General features: G+C 43.4%; 2 protein-coding genes across 5 annotated transcripts in view; one reads left to right on the forward strand and one right to left on the reverse strand.

Annotated features, from left to right (window-relative positions):
• Positions 1 to 2,180, reverse strand: part of LOC123027321 (tip elongation aberrant protein 3-like) — a 28,085-nt gene extending 25,905 nt beyond the window's left edge. The window contains exons 1-2 of one of the 2 annotated variants that reach the window (XM_044437982.1): positions 2,085 to 2,180; positions 532 to 628 (exon numbers count right to left, since the gene is read on the reverse strand). The gene's annotated coding sequence lies outside the window, so the exon portion shown is untranslated. Of the gene's footprint in view, positions 1 to 527; positions 629 to 2,084 lie in introns of both variants that reach the window. The other variant, XM_044437981.1, reaches the window with a different exon arrangement.
• Positions 2,181 to 15,188: 13,008 nt separating this feature from the next.
• RALB (RAS like proto-oncogene B) overlaps positions 15,189 to 18,006 on the forward strand; it is a 37,418-nt gene continuing 34,600 nt past the window's right edge. For all 3 annotated transcript variants that reach the window (XM_044438055.1, XM_044438056.1, XM_044438054.1), the window contains exon 1: positions 15,189 to 15,331. The gene's annotated coding sequence lies outside the window, so the exon portion shown is untranslated. The remainder of the gene's footprint in view (positions 15,332 to 18,006) is intronic.

An 18,006-nucleotide genomic window follows, 5' to 3' on the forward strand; every position in this document is an offset into this window, starting at 1 on the left:
GCATTAACATATTCCAGAGGTCTCAGGGCCACTGAATGAAGCCTGGGAGATGTTATTCCTGGCTTTGCTAATACACTTTCAATTTATTCTGCCTTTGGTAGAACAAAGACCTTTGGAAAGAGGGACTGGGGAAACACTCAAAATGGCAGGGAATGTACTCTTCCTTGGCAACAAGCTTTTAACTTGCCATTGACCAATGTATTTGTAGTACAAGACCTTCTCTCAGGGGTGCCAGGTACTATCAAAACAGTGCCTGGCAGAGTAGCCCAGTCAGTCCCACTTCTGGCACCCCAGAAGAGGAAGTTCACAGGAGGAAGAGAGAGAAAGACCCAAGAATGGACCGGGAAGTGAATGTTCACAAGAAAAGAACTTTTACTTACCCCAAAAGGATTTGTATGCCTGGATGGAACATAGCTGTTTGCATCTAAAAGTCCAGGGATCTTTGGAAAGTTTACCTTGATACAACTGCCATTTCACTACCAGTATATTACCCAGTGAAGCAACCGGAGTTAGATGCAGTCACTTACTTGCCTGGAATACCCTTCTTTCTTTCCAACACTGGGTATGGGTGCTGGTGGTCCTGATGTCCCTGTACTCAGAATGCAGATGCCCACAGTGTACTTGCTTGCTGGAAAAACACAAAACATACTTTATATGTCATATGTCATGTGTTATATGTGGGGTTCCAAGAATGTGGCTCAGCACAGAAATTCTATGTCCTTTAAGGGTGCCCTGTCTAGCACAGCATCACCCTAGTTTGAGCAGATTTCCTGGATGGTCCAGGGAAGATGAGGGAAAACCCCTTGTGGCTTCAAGGAAGTATACAGTTCTTGGCCCATCAGCCTCTGCCCGTCAGCATATCGACTGCCCATGTGATTTAGCAGACAGACTCTATTGGGTGTGCAGAGTTGAAATAGTGCCCAAGCTGTCATGATCACCAATGGTTCTGGGCACAATTCCTCAGTCTACTCCCCTTCCCTGGGTTATTGAGATATCTGAAAACAATTTTTTTTTATCAGTAAACTCTATAGAAAATGTTAACATCGCCTACAGATTTTCAAGTGAACATTTCTGCATGAGTTAACAGAAAGCATCCGTCACTGTTTGCAAACTTCCTGTTCTTGCTCTTTATTTTTGTACTCTCGAGACAGTCTCAGATTTCCTTTGATGATTAATAAGAAGTTCCTGTTGGTTTCCTAGCAGAGAGCACGATCGGGGGACAGAAGTCTGCTGTTTCAGAACCAGCAGCCCTGCCCTTTCTCCCTTGTCCTTGGAAGGGAACGGAGTGGCTCTAATACCCCTTTAGAGGGGCTTCTGTCTCCCAGCCATGTAAGTGCAGAACCCAGTGAAAGCCCCGTGGACAGGGCTTGTTTTTCATGGCGGCCGCGCCTCAGCTGTGGAAGACGAGATGCAACAACAGAGCCGCGAGTGCATTCCTTTCCCAGTAAATAACTGGAACCAGCTGCCGCACAGCTCAGGCGGGGAGGGAGCGGTATTCCCAGTTCGAAATTATGACCGAACGCCAGCTTGTGTTTCGCAGTTTAGAAACAAAGTAAGCACTGCTGGTATATCTTGCAACCCTAGAAAACAACTCCCAGGTGGTACTTCTGCCCATCCTTGCACAGAGCTGAGAAGGGAGAGCGAATGCTGAAACGGCCTTTCCCGCTTGGATGCGTTGGTCTACAACTCCCGTAGCGCCGGCTCGGCGAGGGGAGGCCATGGGAATTGTTGTCCAACGCATCTAGAAGCCACCCAGCCAGGAAGGCTGCCTTGCAGGACCGAGGAGGGGGCAGAGACTACCATCCTCCTCCACGCAGACACCCACGCGGTGCCGGAAAGGGGAGCGTGAAAAAGGAAACTCGCGCGGGTGGAGGCGTCCCGTCCCCACTGCGCGGGCACCGGGAAGTTAGCGGGCGTGGCGCACGCCTAGCGGAGGAGGACGGCGCTGCAGACCCAACTTCTAGTCACCGCCTCGGAGGAGCACCCGAGGAGCGTCCTTCTTCCCCACCGACGTGCCCGCCCTCCCCTCCTGCCCGCCCTTGCCGACGAGACGCGCAGCCTGCCGCAGCTCGCCTCGTCCTCACCTTCCTCCCGCCGTCAGCTCCTTGCCCCGTTATCGCCCGCTTCTCCGAGCACGTAGATGGGCGAGCGCTCCGGACGGCGCGTCCCCGCGGTGGAAGGCGCGCTCCCTGCCCATCGGCCCCAGGCGACGCCCAAGTGGTGATAAGAGGACGGGCAAACACTCTTGGGCTGAGTGCCCGAAATTGCAACACAGTCGTGCTGCAATTCTAAAGGCACCCGAGGGAGAACGGCAGATCTAAAGGGGGGCATATTTTAGGAACGAAAGAGAAAGCGCTCATAGGGCATCTTTCCTGCTAACGGGACTTACTTCTAAGTGAGCATCCCCGGGCTCGTGCTGTCAGCTGCCCTCGCCCCCCTCCCTGCTTCCTCGGGGTGTCTAAAGCGGCTCACGTCCAAACAAACGCATTTATATCCAGTCTTGAGTCGCTAAAAGGTTCCGCGGTAAAAACCAAGCAAGCCCCTAGCCAGCCTGAAAGTTCTGGGACTGGGACAGGGAAGTGTTTGCTAAAAAAGTAGAGGGCAACTTTATCTGGCCTGCAGGCTTTTGTAAGGTAAAAAAGGCAATTTGCATACATTTAAAATTTTCACTCTGCAACTTTAACCATTCTTTTACCCCCAATATCTAAAAGAGGTTTTAAAAAAGCAAGAATAAACCAGCAATAGAATATCACGAGTTTGAAAAGCATTCTGGCAATCTTTGTTCTTCCTGTTGGGTGTTCCCAGTCACTGACTCTAACTTATCAGAACTGTGAGATTACTGGAATCAGCTTTCCTGAAAAACAAGGGAGCTCAGGAAGCTGTTTGGAAGGTGGAAAGGGACACTTTCCCCCCTCTGCCATAATACTGGAGCTCAAAGGGGTAAAAAGGATCTCCTAAATATAACATACCTTTGAACTATGGAATTGACTTCTGCTAGATGCAGTGATGGTGACCAGTGTGGATGGTTTTGAATGGGGAGTTGGACTAATCCATGGATAAGGAGGCTGTCAGTGACTACCAGTCCAGATGGGAATATCCTGTCTCCGGTGTCAGAGGCAGTGTGACTGTGTGCACAGTTGCTGGGGTACTTGGGCAGGATGGTGCTGTCGCACTCCCATCCCGCTTGTGGGATCCAGAGGGCAGCTGGTTGGGCTCTGTGTGAATTGAATACTGAAGTGGATGGACTCTAGGTCAGGTCTCACATGGCTATTCTTACGTTCTTAAACATGGGTCCTCAAACTAAGGCCCACGGGCAGGATCCATCCCACCAGGCCCTTTTAACTGGCCCTCTCAACAGGTTTTGCACTCGCTGTGCGTGCGTGCAGCTTGCTCACAAGGAAGTCGTTTTGGAAATGCTTGGAGAAACCGATCTCCTCATGAGCAAGTCAGCACCTTGCCTGGCAGCAGTTTGCTCACAGGGAGATCGTTGGTTGGAGAAAATGATCTCCTTGCGAGCAAGCAGGCGCCTTGCTGTGCTTGTGCCTGGCGGCAGCTTGCTCACAAGGAGGTCATTTTGGACTTGCTTGGAAACGACCTCCTGCAAGCAAGCCACCACCTCACCCCGTGCACGAGCCCCCACACCAGCCCACGCCTCCCCACCAGCACCGCCTTGGAGGCCTGCAGCTACCACTGGCAGCTGTCAAGTGGCTCCCTGTTCAAGAAGTTTGAGGACCCCTGTTCTTAACACTTCATGATCAGCAGATTCACATACAGTATTTCTTTGGCCTCAAAAATGTTGAACACTATTTCATTCTGGATTTCTTGTAACTGTCCCCCAGCACAACCAGTTTCCTGGACTTCCAGATCTTCAGCTGCAGCAGTATTCTAGGCTTAAGATATCCCAGTACTTTTAATATAATTTCAACAAAAGAGAGAAAAGAAAGCTATCAGAGAACAATCTGATAGCTCAGTTTTTAGATGAGAACAAAGTTCACATGGGGAGATGAACTGATTGATGTGGGATCCAGCCCCTGCCCTTTCCCAAGGCTAGGTCAGGTGGTGCAGATAGCCACTGTTATCACTGCTACCCCCCCCCCCCCATACACCCCCTTTGTGAGGCAGGCAACAGGAAGGACGCTTCACCTCCGTTCCTCCTTTTCTTCCAGGGGAGAAAGTGGATAGAGTGGAGGGTGCCTGGTGGCTGTGGGGCCCAGGAACTCAGCAGCTCCTTCCCACCTACCACCATTGCGGCAGTGGCATGGCGGGTGGGATCCAGCCATGGGGAAGCAAGACAGAGTGGCTGGTTCTTCTGCTATGTGCTATCTCTCCAGGCCCCCCGAAGGGCCTGGAGAGGCAAAACTCTGTGGAACCCAGCGGCTTCTCTCAGTCTCTTGACAATATCAGAGGGAGACCAGTGTTGTTCATGAACAATTCCACTCTTCCACGTTGATTAACAAGGGCCCAACATGCTTTGCTGGCTGTCATCAGCCAGAGCCCCTTAACCACAGCAGGAATGCTTTCTTACCACTCTGGCCAGGGGACTCTTAATTGTTGGCCTGACCATGGTTTAATGTGTTGTCCAGATTAGGAAAACACATGAAGCCACGATGGGTTATTTAAAGCCTGTTATATACACTATGTTATTATTTAAAGCCATGGAACAGTGGAATGGTGCTGAGCTCACCGGTTTGAACTCACCATGATTTATAAACCATGTTGGATTATCATGTTGTCTGAACCCAGTCACTTATATTACATTTATGCCCACATTTTTCCTCTTGTGAATAGCCCAAATTAGCTGGTATAGTTCCATTTTATCCTCACAACAACAGCCCTCACAGCAAGTAACTCTACCTAGCCTGTGAGGTAGGTAACACTGAGAGTGAGTGACCAGCCAAGGTCATCCAGGCAGTTTCATGGCCAGGTGGGGACTAAAACATGGATCTTACAGGGCTCCAGCCCCACAACCACACCTTGCTGACTCTTAATCTTACACAGGGCGTATACAGGGCAATTGCATATGAATAGCCTGGAATGGAAATATCTTGGCCGACCCTTCTTTAAGCTTCCTTCATTTGGCAGCAGGGGGAGCAGCCACAATCCGTTTCCTGGACCGAGCAGGGAAGCGAGATTCTGAGAAAATAAACAGTAAGTGGTGTGTGGGGGTGAGAGGTTGTCAGAAAAAGAGCAATGAAAGGAGGACAACTTGCAGGTTTGGAATGATGATTTAATAGCTTCTAAAGGAAGTTTTCACATAGGAGGCTTAAAGTGGCTTTTCTTTAACTCAGCATGTAATGAAAGGCAGACAACAAAGGCTGGAATGATCGGTTCTCTGTGTTTGGCATGGGAAATTTCTTTCTCCCCAAGGGCCAGATTTCATCTGGGAAGGCTTGGGGGTTATATTCTGGAGAGGAGGTGCTAAGACAAAGAAATTAAGGCCAAAGGCAAACCCACATGACCCCAGAATACAAAACAAAACCAACCCCTGCAGAATATTGTCGCTTAAAGCTCTTTGTACAGCAACTAGGCCTTAAGAGAGACAGTTCGGCTTTTTAGATGTGACAAATGCTGCACAAAACGTGTTCACTGCACGGAGGGAAGGGGTGAGACCGGGAAAGGAATCTGGGAGGACCATTATTGGCCACTTGCCCTGAGGTTAGTCTATACTACTAATAGCATTCTCACTTCTCCAAATGGTGGTCCTTTTGTAGCCAAAATGGCACCACCCAATCAAGAGGGAGAGGTAATAAATAAAAGCAAGCTTGTGGGAACCCCAGCGTTTTCAGCTGTAAAATATACACTTTAAGTGAGATCTGAGCATTGACAATGGCCATAAAACTCTGACTACTGGGGAGACAAGCAGAATGATTATTATTGAATTCAATTTCTATACTACCCAATAACCAAAGTTCTCTGGGTGGGTCACAGTAATTTATCAAAGTAGAATAATAAAATGGATGCAATAAAATGCATATAAATGAGCATAGATACAGATATTGTGTAAAATATTCAAAATCGAAACACGTTTAACCATCTAAAACATTTTCAATTAAAAAAACCCTACACCTGATTTGAACAATTTGCATCCATTTGTATGCCATTAAATGCCTGAGAGTAGAGAACAATGTTAACATGTTGCTGAAAAGATGACAGTTTTGGTGCTAAATGGAGCCCAGTGGGGAGATCATTTCATAAGTGAGGTGGCACTGAGAAAACCCTCCTTGTTGTGGGGTGCTTGTCAGAAATTGAGCAGCAGCAGTGAGGAGGAAGAAGCTTGGCTGCCAGAAATGGTGGCTGGTGAAGCTTGCCAGTTGTGCAACTAGGGGGTCCACAAGCTAAGGTGGACTTCCTCTTGTATTGGCTTACTCTGCAGGGCCAAGCCAAGCATGAAAGGAAGTCCACAGATTCTGGAGGGATGGATTCCAAAAGGGACCATCCCAATGCTAGTCATAAGGAAAGCTAGATTAGGATCAGAGGAACATGTGAAAATTGGCCGAAGACACATAATTTAATATATGCAGATGCCATGTATGGCTGCAGTCTCTGAAGTGATGACTGAGCTAAGGTATGCAAAATCTTTCACGATTTCATTTTCTTCATTGTTGACAGTAAAGCTCTGTAATTCTTCTGTATTCATGATTTTTGTTTTCTTACTATTCAGCTGCAGGCCTGCTTTTGCACTTTCTTCTTTCACAGAATCACAGTAGAGTTGGAAGGGTCCAAAAGTCCAGCCCTCAGCTACTGCAGGACACCAGGTTACACAATCCCACAGTGACTGACCAGATGCTTTCTAAATGTCTCCAGTGAGGGAGAGTCCACAACTTCCCCAGGTAATAGGCTCCATTGTCATACTACTGTGACAGTGAGGAAATTCCTCCTGGTGTCTATTCTAAATCCTGAATCATCCTTGTTTCACTTTCATTGGGAGCCATTGCAATTCATTGTTCCATTGTTGCTTCATTCAATTCATTCCTAAACTATAATGCTTTATATTTAGGTTGTGGATGAGGTAGGGTGCAATCTCAGGATTTTCTGATAATTTGTTGGAGATTTTATCTCTGCGTAGAGTCTCAAATATTCAATAAAAAGTTTGTAAATAAGAAAGGATTGCAGTCTTATTGTTATAGAGAAAATGACTGATTCAGCAATAATCTGACTTTAATGTTTACTGTAGTTAATCCAATCCCACAAACAAGAATGGTTTCTAATTTGCTTAGATTAATGAACAGTTTATGACTGCTGAATTTTAAAGGGTGTTGCTGCTGCACTGTTGCTTTTAAAGCTTTTTAAATTGCTGTAGGAATGTCCTGGGAGGCATCTTTCAGTCCTGCAATGATTATCCTGTAGCTGTAACCTAAGGCCCTGGGTAATTGAATTTCAGCTCTGAAGCAGAATGAATGTGGAAGAGAAAAAACAAGAACATTGTATGAAATGATTTAATCTGTGAGTGATCAAGCCAGACTAATCCATGAATCACTCTGATACTTACATGCTACTATGGAGACAGATAACTACAAAGTGAAACACTAAAGATACCAGGTGGGGATGAAATGAAAGTGGATTACAGACCTCAGACAATAACAATGGACATTATTTTAAAAATGGAATATATCTGAGTCCCCCTAGGCTCTATATTGTTTTCTTTTTTAATTAGCATGTTTTATAATGATATATAAGTATGTGTCATGGACATTTAATTGTTCTGATAGTGAACAATAACAGTGATTGGTCATCAGGATACTGTCTTCCAAGTTTTCTACTGAAACTGAAACTATAGGGACATCCAGACTCCTAACCACAAGGACCCCCCTTTTCCTTGAACTTGGTTCCAAAGAATCACTCCTGGTAGCTTCCATATCATGGGAGCTTACATGGCATCTTGTTTGGTTGCTTGCTGTGAACATTTTGCTTAATTCTGAGCAAGATAAACATGCTCAGATTCACTCTCTATCTTCTACTTCCAGCAGAGGATCTAGAAGCCGCTTAGCTTGTTCCACAAGAGAGTGTACATTTGGCACCAGAAAATATTACCCAAGTCATTTACCTTACAGGGCAGAAACCACTATCGTGTTTTCAGATTTGGAAGATCTATGGCATCCAGTTTTTATTGCCACTATACTCTATAGTCAAAGGATCCACTTCTGCTCTATGCCATAATACATCAGAATATATGCAGAACTCTAAACCGACGATTGGAAATTCTGTGTTATTATGTATTTATTTTTTAATGTTGCCTTCCTCAGTGTCCTTGTGTTACTGAAATTATGAGGTAATGATATATGAAGGAATCGGGTACAAGTACTTGTAGCTTGATCAAAGATGACATGCTGAAGAAGCTATAATCTTATTTTCCAGCGTTTCTGCACTTTTGTGCCATGTATTATTAATACACAACACATATAATTTCATGTTTATGGATATGCTTCCAGGCCTGCTCTATATTACCCTTTCAGGATGAGAATAAGGACCTTCTTGCTTCCAAAGGCCATTGGCAGTGGTCTGCCATAATTGGTACTGCTTATATATTGCACAAAAAGCTGGTTTGCTATAGTTTGGCCTATTCATATCTAGTCAGAAATTGTTTTTTAATCTCATGTAAAAACTGCCGCAAGTGTTTTAAATTCTTACATGCTAATGCACGTAAATTGACAACTCTGTTTGGCAAAAGGCAAAAGGATAAAATTGAATGCCCATGGGGCAGCCATCTTCCTGGTGGAATGCCTGCAGCATTATTGACCTTCGCTGAACCTGGTACCACTCCTCTAGGCATTCTGGATTACAACTCCCATCAACACAGCTACTGGGAGGAGTTGATGGGAGTTGTAGCCCCAAAAAGCCCTTTCAGCCTGAGGGCTAATTCCATTTTAGAAACCCTTCTGACCACTGTCCATGGGTGGGTAGAGATGAAGCCTGAAAGGAACAGTATTTTGGGGGAAAGTCTACATGAGTCTCTTACTCTCTGTATTTATTTCTTGTTTTGATGCAGAATTTAGAGCCGAGTTCTCTCCACAAAGAGCTTTTTCCTTTCCTGCTTTTCTACTACATAACCTCCAGGTGGAGCTGTGTTCTAGCAGAATAGAACAATTACAAGGAGAGAATGAACCCTTTCAGAAATAACACCCCATTCTCCTGTTTTTCAAAAAAAAAAAAAAAAAGCAAAAAGCCAGGAAAATGCTATGAAAAAACAGTGAAACTGGACCATGACAACATTGTCTAAAAATCCATAAACAACGAGTAAGGAATCACAAGCTCACAAAAAAAGCTTTGCACAGAAAAGCTCAATGTTGTCAGATCCCATCTTGTTTTTAACTTGGTAAAAATCATTAACTTGGCAAATTATTTGTGCTGTTGAAGTAATTATGAAAGTGTACAAATACCAGTTCAATAATATATCATCTAAAATTCCCAAATAAAAGCAGAACTTGAAGTCCCCAATAAACAAGAACAACATTTTTAAAAGACACAAGCAAGAGACAGGGCAACTATAAGCTATTAAACCCAATTAACAATTTATAAATCTTGGACAGAAAAACTGCCTTTCATGGTTTTTCTTGGAAATAAGTATCTTAGCTCAACTTTATTGCTGCATTTATTTATTTATTTATTTATAGTACATATGCGTACACACAGTAGCAAGTATTTTCTGGGCAGTTTATATAAAAACATTAAATGCACAACATACAAAATACATATGGAGATAGAACAGAATAAAACTGCAAGAGAATAAAACCACCACCAGCAAACAAAATTAGGACCACCAATTTTGCAAGAACTAAAAATAATGAAGACTGAAAAACAACCATTTATGCATCTAAAATATTTTTATCCTGTCTTTTATCCTGTCTCTAGACAGCTTACAAAAGACAACCACCGTAACTGCAGTTAAACAAAACATAATCTTCAATATATAAAAATACACAGTAAAAACCACTCAACCGTTAAAATACTGGGTGAATGAAAAAGAAAAGTTTTGGCCTAGTGCCAAAATGAATAAAGTATCAGTGCCAGGCGCACCTCTCTGGAGAACAGGTTCCATAAAATGTCTTCTTCTGATGCCAAAATAGGCAACAGTTTTCTATAATCAGGTTGGCAACACCGAAAGGACCCTCCACCCACCCGACCTTATTTGCCAGGGATATTCAGAGGAGGTTTTCAGAAGATGTTGTTAGAGTCCATTTAAGTAGAGCCAGTGTCAAAGCTAGTTGTGAGGGACTACACGTCCCCTGGTGTGGCTTCTGCTCTTCATCATCTCAGCCAGCTTTATTCACATGCCTCTTGTTCTGGCCCAGACATTAAGAGTGGTAAGAAGGAAAAGCAACATATTCCACTGCTTCCTTGCTCACTGACTGTAAAGCAAGCAAGTGGTGGCAATGATGAAAACGAAGAGGAGCAAGAGCAGCTAGTTGGTGACAAGGGCAGAGAAACAGGAGACTTGTTTGGGGGAAAGCCCATTGAAGATGTGTAGAAGGGTCTCCACCTGGAGTCAGGTAGGTAGAAGTGGGAGAAAGCAATCCTCTGGATAACCTGCCCCATAATCTTTAGTGTGCTCGGTTTAATTCCAACATCTTACAATTAAGCATGGATCATATCAGCCAGACCCTGTTATCTTTCTTGCTGTTCTTATTTTAAGTCAGATGAAGTTTCTGGACTGCTTTTGAAAGAAGACTAACTTACAAACACTACTCAGTATTTCAATTGTAAAGCTACCAGGGTTCGGGTAACTTTTGCTAGCAGTATACAGATAGGAGGCAGCTTTTGTCCAACTCCTTTCCTTCCTAATCCATTAATGTCAAGGTGCCATAAAGGAAAGTCTGCCTTCTGCGGAATCATTTTGGAAAAGGAAGTGCAGAGACAGCATTTTGTTCCACTGAGCCCTGTAAATGTCCCAAACAGGTCAAACTTAGGCTCAGCCAGGAAGTTTGCTACAGGCAGATAGATAGATGGAGAGGAAGAGGGGGGCCTGTTTGGATGCTGTCAGCTGCAAAAGAACTTCCTGAATCTTGACTTTTTACTTACTTACGAACTTTAGATTCTGTTCCTGAGCTTTTCCAAAACCCGGTCATGTCACGTTTCCCTCAGGAATGCAACTTCTTTCTTCCTCTTCTTGGGACCAACCCCACCGTCTTTTGACAACCTGGCTACATAATTCCCCCCATTACCATTAGGGTCAGTGAGCCCGGGATGTTTCCTTGTGTGGAGCAGAGGATAGGCGATCCCACTCACACACATGGCTCCATTTGGGGAGTGGGATTGACTGGACTGAATCTTAGCTCCGTGGTGGTGATGAAGGAGCATGCTCTATTCAGCCTGAGGACAAACAGCATGTAGGAGGCCTACAACTCTGTCCTGCAACAGGAAGTCACAGGAGGGAGGGCCAGGTACTGCTACCACCTGTGCCTTCCCTTCTCACTGGTATGTGGGATGGCTGAGGTGGTCACCTAACCCGACAGTAGGACCAGCCCTGACAAACAAGCCTGAGCAAATCACTAACAGGAGTTCTATTGCCCATTAACCTGCCGAGTCCACCAGTTAGTATTATGCCTATTGTTCTAGGAACAATATAGTCATGCACAGATCTTGATAAATTAACCTTGAATTAAGAATGAAAATATAAGTTTATCTTGTGTTTGAAGTTATTTGTGCTGATGAAATGGTGTCAGGGAGGACGAACCACACTTACTCACCTTTGTTTTCATGGTATAGCCACTGTGGACTAGTTTACCTGCAGAGACAGTACCCACTTTGGGTGCCCATGGGCACTGTTCTTACATGATGCCACAGGCAGCCAGCTTACCATGGGTTGCCATGTAGTGCAAACGCGGGTGGCAGGCCCCTTTGAGGGACAGACATTCTCAAATACCCTCAAACAACCTTTGCCGCCTTGATTCACATGGTACAAAACCCACAACAAGCCGGGGACTAGCATCAGTTAACAAGAATAAAATACAGACGCAACACAAAATCTTAATTAAAATATGAATTAAAAAGAGACTCCTAAAACACTACAATTAAACAAAGAGACAGACCTGAAAATCCCCTCTAGCAATAGATTGGCTTATACATCAAAGGTCTACCTGAATAAAAAACATATCTGTTTCTGGGCAAAGTGTCACAAAGATGGGAGCAAACCTGACTTTCTCAGCAGGGAGCTCCAGAGCCTGGGAACAGCCACCAAGAAAGCCCTCTCTCATGTCTCCACAAGGCATGCCTCTGATGTCTGCCAGCTTTAAAGGAAGGCCTCCCCCAAATATGTGAAAACCCAGGCAGACTTGTATATACAGGTACACACAATCAAGACTATTCAACTTCAAAGTTATGGTGCAACTTTTTTTAAAGACTGCTCTTTAGCAACAGGAATGTCTGCCATAGCAGAAATTTGTGGATATTGATATGGAGTGTAAGATAAAGAAATATTTTGCCAGCATACAGACTCACCCAAGAATAAACTGAAATATAGTATCTTCCCCTACTCCCACTGTACTAAATTATCAGAGGTTCAAACAATTGCACTTAAATTGCTTTCAGGCACCCTGAGGCTACAAGGCTACCATCTGCTAAATAAGCAACAAGAAGTGCAGCGGGAGGTTGATATGCAACTCAACAGAAAATATTGCTAGGAAGAAGTAATGGATTTAGGTTGGAGGGACTAAATGAGGTGAGTGGCGGAACAGAATGGCAAGATACTTGGACTAATCCAGCCGACAGAGCCTCTAGCACAAACTGGGTTGCTGCAGAACAGCAGTGTTTAATTAGCTGGGCATTTTCTACAACTCAGTTTTAAATCACCTGTCTAGCACTCATCACTGTTTCAGTCCCAATCAATGTGCAGTTTCAAGTTATACTTATGAGATCATACATTTTAACAGAGACAAAGAGGCACACTTTGGTGTCCCAAACAAAATTAGTCAAGCCTGTACAGTCCAGTTAAGGTGCTGGAATAGCATCCCTCTAAGCAGACAAGTTCCTCTAAACCTGAGATGTGAAGAGGGTCTTCTTTTCAGGTAAAGCATCCCAAGCAGTTAGGAAAAGATGGAAGGAACCATTGCAGCTGAAGGATGCACATAAAGAATAGGATCTGTGCACAGCTCTGTCATGGAGATGGTATGCAATCCTTACTATTTAACAATTGTGTCTTGTTGTTTGGCCATTGCATTACTTACCCTGTCCTGTGTTGGAAACCTTATAGCAGATCCATGTAGATCCGAGTGCAGCATTGGACTCAAGCTGACATCTGTTCCTCTGAAGGCCACACCGCCCCACCCCCTTTGTCCCACACCTATATGCAAAGCAATTCTTCCCATACAAGACTGTTTCTACTGTTGGTTCTGAGGTTTAGCCCCGTTTGGATGATTGATGAGTGGCTGGCAACAGGCATCACATAACAGGACTGGTTCATCTAACCCCTATTTGCCACACACCCACAGCAATGAACACTCTGGTAATTTCATGCAAAATTCTGAACGTTTGGCCACCCCATTTGCACTCCATTTTCTACAGAGAGCAGTTGCATGGGCTGGGCAATTGTGTATATGAACTTCCATCATAAAACAGGTGTTTGGAGAGAGGTAAGGCCACATCTCTTTTCTACTATGCAATGACGATTAAACAATCAAAGTGATGCTTACCGCTTGGTCCATTAAGGACTCCAACACCTTAGCTGCAAACCCAGTTTCTCTCTCAGTGAGATTCCCCATCCTGTTCCTTTGATTTCCCAAGCCTTGTACACATAAAGAGTTACTTAAATGGTGCATTCTACATTTAATGTGTTTTAACAATGCTGCAATTAACAATTTCAGTAGGAAAAAAATAAGTTTAATAGTGGGGAAACAACAAGAATATAGCTTTTTAGTTAAAGACAATGCTCAAATACTCTCAAAGAACCTTTGCTGCCTGGCACAACAACCCACAACATATGCCTAATCCTGAACAGTTTCATTAATGTAAATATTACCAGAATCTAAAGCCATGTGCCACTTTCCAGAATGCCTTTGGCCTCCTTAGGAACAGCAATGACTTCCTGCCTAACAAGCTGAGGAGAAGAAAAATCCAGGATATCCTCACATAACTTCACTGAACTTGCTCCTCCAAGTAAAACTAGGAGCAAAGTGAGAGTTGTGTCTGATAGGATACAATGGAATGTGCAAAAAAAAAAAAAAAGTAAAAGATCCCTGTGTCACTGAAGCTCACTGATGTGATTTCTCCAGCAAGTCATGTGTTGCAGAGCTTGAAATGTTTGCTCTCTATGGGACTTGTCATTTTCTTGGTTATTCTTGTCTACATTCCAGTGTTTTGGGACTTCACGTTAAAGCACAAAAATGTCTTATTCAACATGCCCTGCATGTGGTTAAATGACTCATACTAATGCAATGGAAATCAACAACTTCTCCAGCTGTAGGCGGTACAACGGTACAGTTTGGCTAACCATGCAAGACAAGATAATATCAGAAAGTGACAGCTTAGAAACATTTTGAAAACAATTGGGAGTGTAATTTTGGGAGGCTTTGATGAAAGTGAGTTAGATCCACACCCAAGTGGTCCAGGCATATCTCCATCAGGCAAAGCAGGACTTTCCATTGAAAAGACAGCTTACACTTCTAGAGGAGTCTTGCTACTTGGAATTGCAGCCAGGCCTATTCTGAATGGTGGTTCCTCTCTCCCTGCTCCCCCACGTGTATGGATGTGCATGCATGTGTAAAATGCATCAACAAAAGCCCTTATCTTCAGAGGTCCTTGTCTTCTTCCTGGCTTGGCATGCTGGCTTTTTAAACAGCAAAAGAGGAGTAGGTGTTTTCTCTCCTTTGCCCATCACTACCATGCTTCCTGGGTATGGGGAAGTCGCCATAAGACCAAAGGTTACAGCACCAGATAGGGGAGGCTTCATTGCTTGCAGCTTTTGACAGCACTGCCAGTTTAAGTTCTTTCTACATTATTGGCTAAAACTAATGTTAATTTACCTTTCAGCTTTCTGTTGTTGTTTTTTAATGTCAACTGGAAGCAAGGGAGTGAATGTTAGCAATAGGTTCAACTCCCTGATCAAAAACAGAGGCAGTCAGTTTTATTGAGCAGTTTCCTTAAAAAAAGGGGAAAGAAAGCTAGCCAAAAAGGCCACACCACCCAGAGACAACAGCACACATACAGTGCATGATGTCATATCCTGAGTCCTCCCCACCACCCTCCCCATCTTGAAAGTCTTACAGGAAAATGTTGGTCACAGTAAACAAGTGAGCTGATCAGGCCTGTGTAGCTTCTGCTTGCTCCATTCCGTCTTGAAGAATTCAATTGAAAGGCTCTGAATTCGTTACAGTTCAAAGGAAGGAGGCTCCTAAGCACAGTGAGTACAGAAAATTCAACCGTTATTGAATCATGCAGAGGGATGCAATTTAGAAATGTGAACTTCCATGACAAACATAGAATATTACCCTTATGTGTAAACTCAAGCAGAAAGGGAAAATGGAGATTTTTTCAGAACTTGATGAAATGCACATAAGACAAGCCAACCACATCTTTAGGTCTCCAAGGTTTAGGGAAAATATGCTTCCTGGAAATATCTAGCATTTGTATTAATATGGAAAACAAATTGCAGTCTTTTAGTTGAAATACTCAGACTGTTTCACACAGCAAAGTTTTAAAAATATGCAGCAGTGGGGCGGAGGTAGAGACTGGACACCACATTCTTGCCTTTGAAATTGTGAAGTATACTTTTGACATAAATTCAGAGTATTCCCACAAATATGCATAATATAATTCAATTTCAGAACCTAGATTTTGAGATTGGCGGAGACAACATTCTAAATTGGCTGTTACAAGTTTGTTTCCATTATTTTAAAGGTAATTTAGTTTGGTAGAATGTCCCGTGTCACTTACAGCATTTTTTATTTTGTAGGATCAATGAAAGTACTGATACCCTGATCCCAGTATTGCCATTATTCATTTTATTTTTCATTTACAAAATGATCTGTGTTTTCTGGGTGAATTCCAAACAGTTCAAAGACTGAAATGCCACATAAGCTATTAAAATGCAAAATACAGCACAAATACAAGTACTTAAAAAAATATACTCATAGTACAAATATTTAAATGAATACAATACAGTGGTGTGTTTATATTGGACTTTTGTTAGTTCCTCAAATACTATGGGTTTATTCCAGTCTAATTTGTTTGCTCTTAGGCGTCATTGAAGTTAATATGTAAAGTTAGTCATGCCATAGATCCAACTAATTAAGGCTGCGATCTTATGTTTCGGGCTTACACAGTGATGAAGTGACTGCAATCCGAGGGCTGCAATTGGGAATATGATCCAGAAGGTAGACTTACTCTTTTTGAAACTTCCTGATGATGGGGCCTGGGTTTTATGGCAATGCACAAGCAAAAGGAATGGCATCACTGTCTAGTTTTCAGAAATTCTGTGATAAGGAGTTTGGCTACAGAAATAGTACATATTAACAGGTTTTGGCAACATACTCTGTCTTGCTGCAGGAATAAACTATTACAGCTTAATTATGGACAGCCTGCAGATTTCAAATGAAAACTTGACTCTTCACATAGCATCCTTTGTGAAGTGATGAGCAGATAAAGTACAGGAGACCAAGCAAAACAAATTGGGAACAGGAATGTTTCAAACTGTTTTCTGTTAATTCTTTTCTAAAATATAGAAGCTGAGCAGATGCATCAAATGTGAATTACTAATTCTCCTTGATATAAACCCAAAATGTCACTGCTTCCTCCTCCTCACCATCCCAATAATGTGTAAATGCACAGAGTAACTTAGTATTTGATTTCAGAACAAACAGAAGAAACCGTATAGTAGATTGCTATACAAATTATCTTGCTGGATCAGACCAGCTAAAGCAAGTCCATCTAATCCAGTGTTGTATTTCTAGCCAGAAACCACGGGTGCTTCCCAGCACAGGGCTCCAGATGCTAATATTAAGAAAACATTGTAAGGCAGAGCTGCACTGATCAAATCAGGTATCCTCCCGGGCCATCCTTCTGCTCACACAGTGGCCAACCAGCCACCCATTAGATACCAAAGCAGGGCATGAGTACAAGAGCACCTTCTGCCAAAGTGCTCCAGCAGCCGCTGTACATAGGCACACTGACACTGGAGGTAGCATACAGCCATCAGGATTAGTAACCACTGACATCCTTGTTCTCCATGAATTTGTCCAACTCCCTTTTAAATCCATCCAAATTAGTGACTACCATTACCAAGACCCCAACTTTTCTTCCTTTCTCTGGTAGGAAAAAAGATAAAGTGGTGAAAAAACACAGGAGGGTTACAACTGGAAGATGACAATATCTGGACTCCGTCACCATACAATACCAAGAATTAAGCAGGACAATGGCATGATTCAAAAAAAAAAAAACCTTGCCTGGAAACATTCCAGGCACTGCAGTGATAACACTGAGAGTTGCACTGGCTCTGTACACCCAGGCCCTATCGAGCTACGCTGTCAAATAGCTTCTTTAGTTCAAAAATGGAAGGGAGATTCATTCTTATTTTCCAATGCACGGACATGAGCGTCAAGGCAGGAAAAGAAACATATCAAATGTAACAGAAGGACTGCCTGTAATTCTTCCTTTTAATTGGGAATACGCCAGAGAAATTATCCTTCTTTATTCTTTTGTCCAGTGTGCTACAAGTAGGGCTGGGCAGTGTTTGGAAATGCTAGGATCCTCCCAACATTCAGCATTTTGTGTCTGCTTCCTGTACACACTTGTGTTTGCTACTCACCGTTTGTAAATGGGAAACCTGCATGAATTGAGTAGTCGGACAATGAGAGATTTGTGCAAGCCCCCTGCATAAGATGCAGCTGATTCAGTCTGTTGAGGTTATTGGCACCAATTAGGACACTGGTGCACATTGACCTGGGATTTAGGAGCGAGATGAATGCAAGCATGTTTTTGACAATTTGTGAATATGTTCAGTAGAGACATGCTCACACTCATGTGCAGAACTTCAAACAGGGTATGTTCACATGTTTTGTGAGGAGAAATGGAACATTG

Source organism: Varanus komodoensis, unplaced genomic scaffold, assembly GCF_004798865.1.
Source record: "Varanus komodoensis strain SLA01 unplaced genomic scaffold, ASM479886v1 scaffold32, whole genome shotgun sequence".
Classification (NCBI taxonomy): domain Eukaryota; kingdom Metazoa; phylum Chordata; class Lepidosauria; order Squamata; family Varanidae; genus Varanus; species Varanus komodoensis.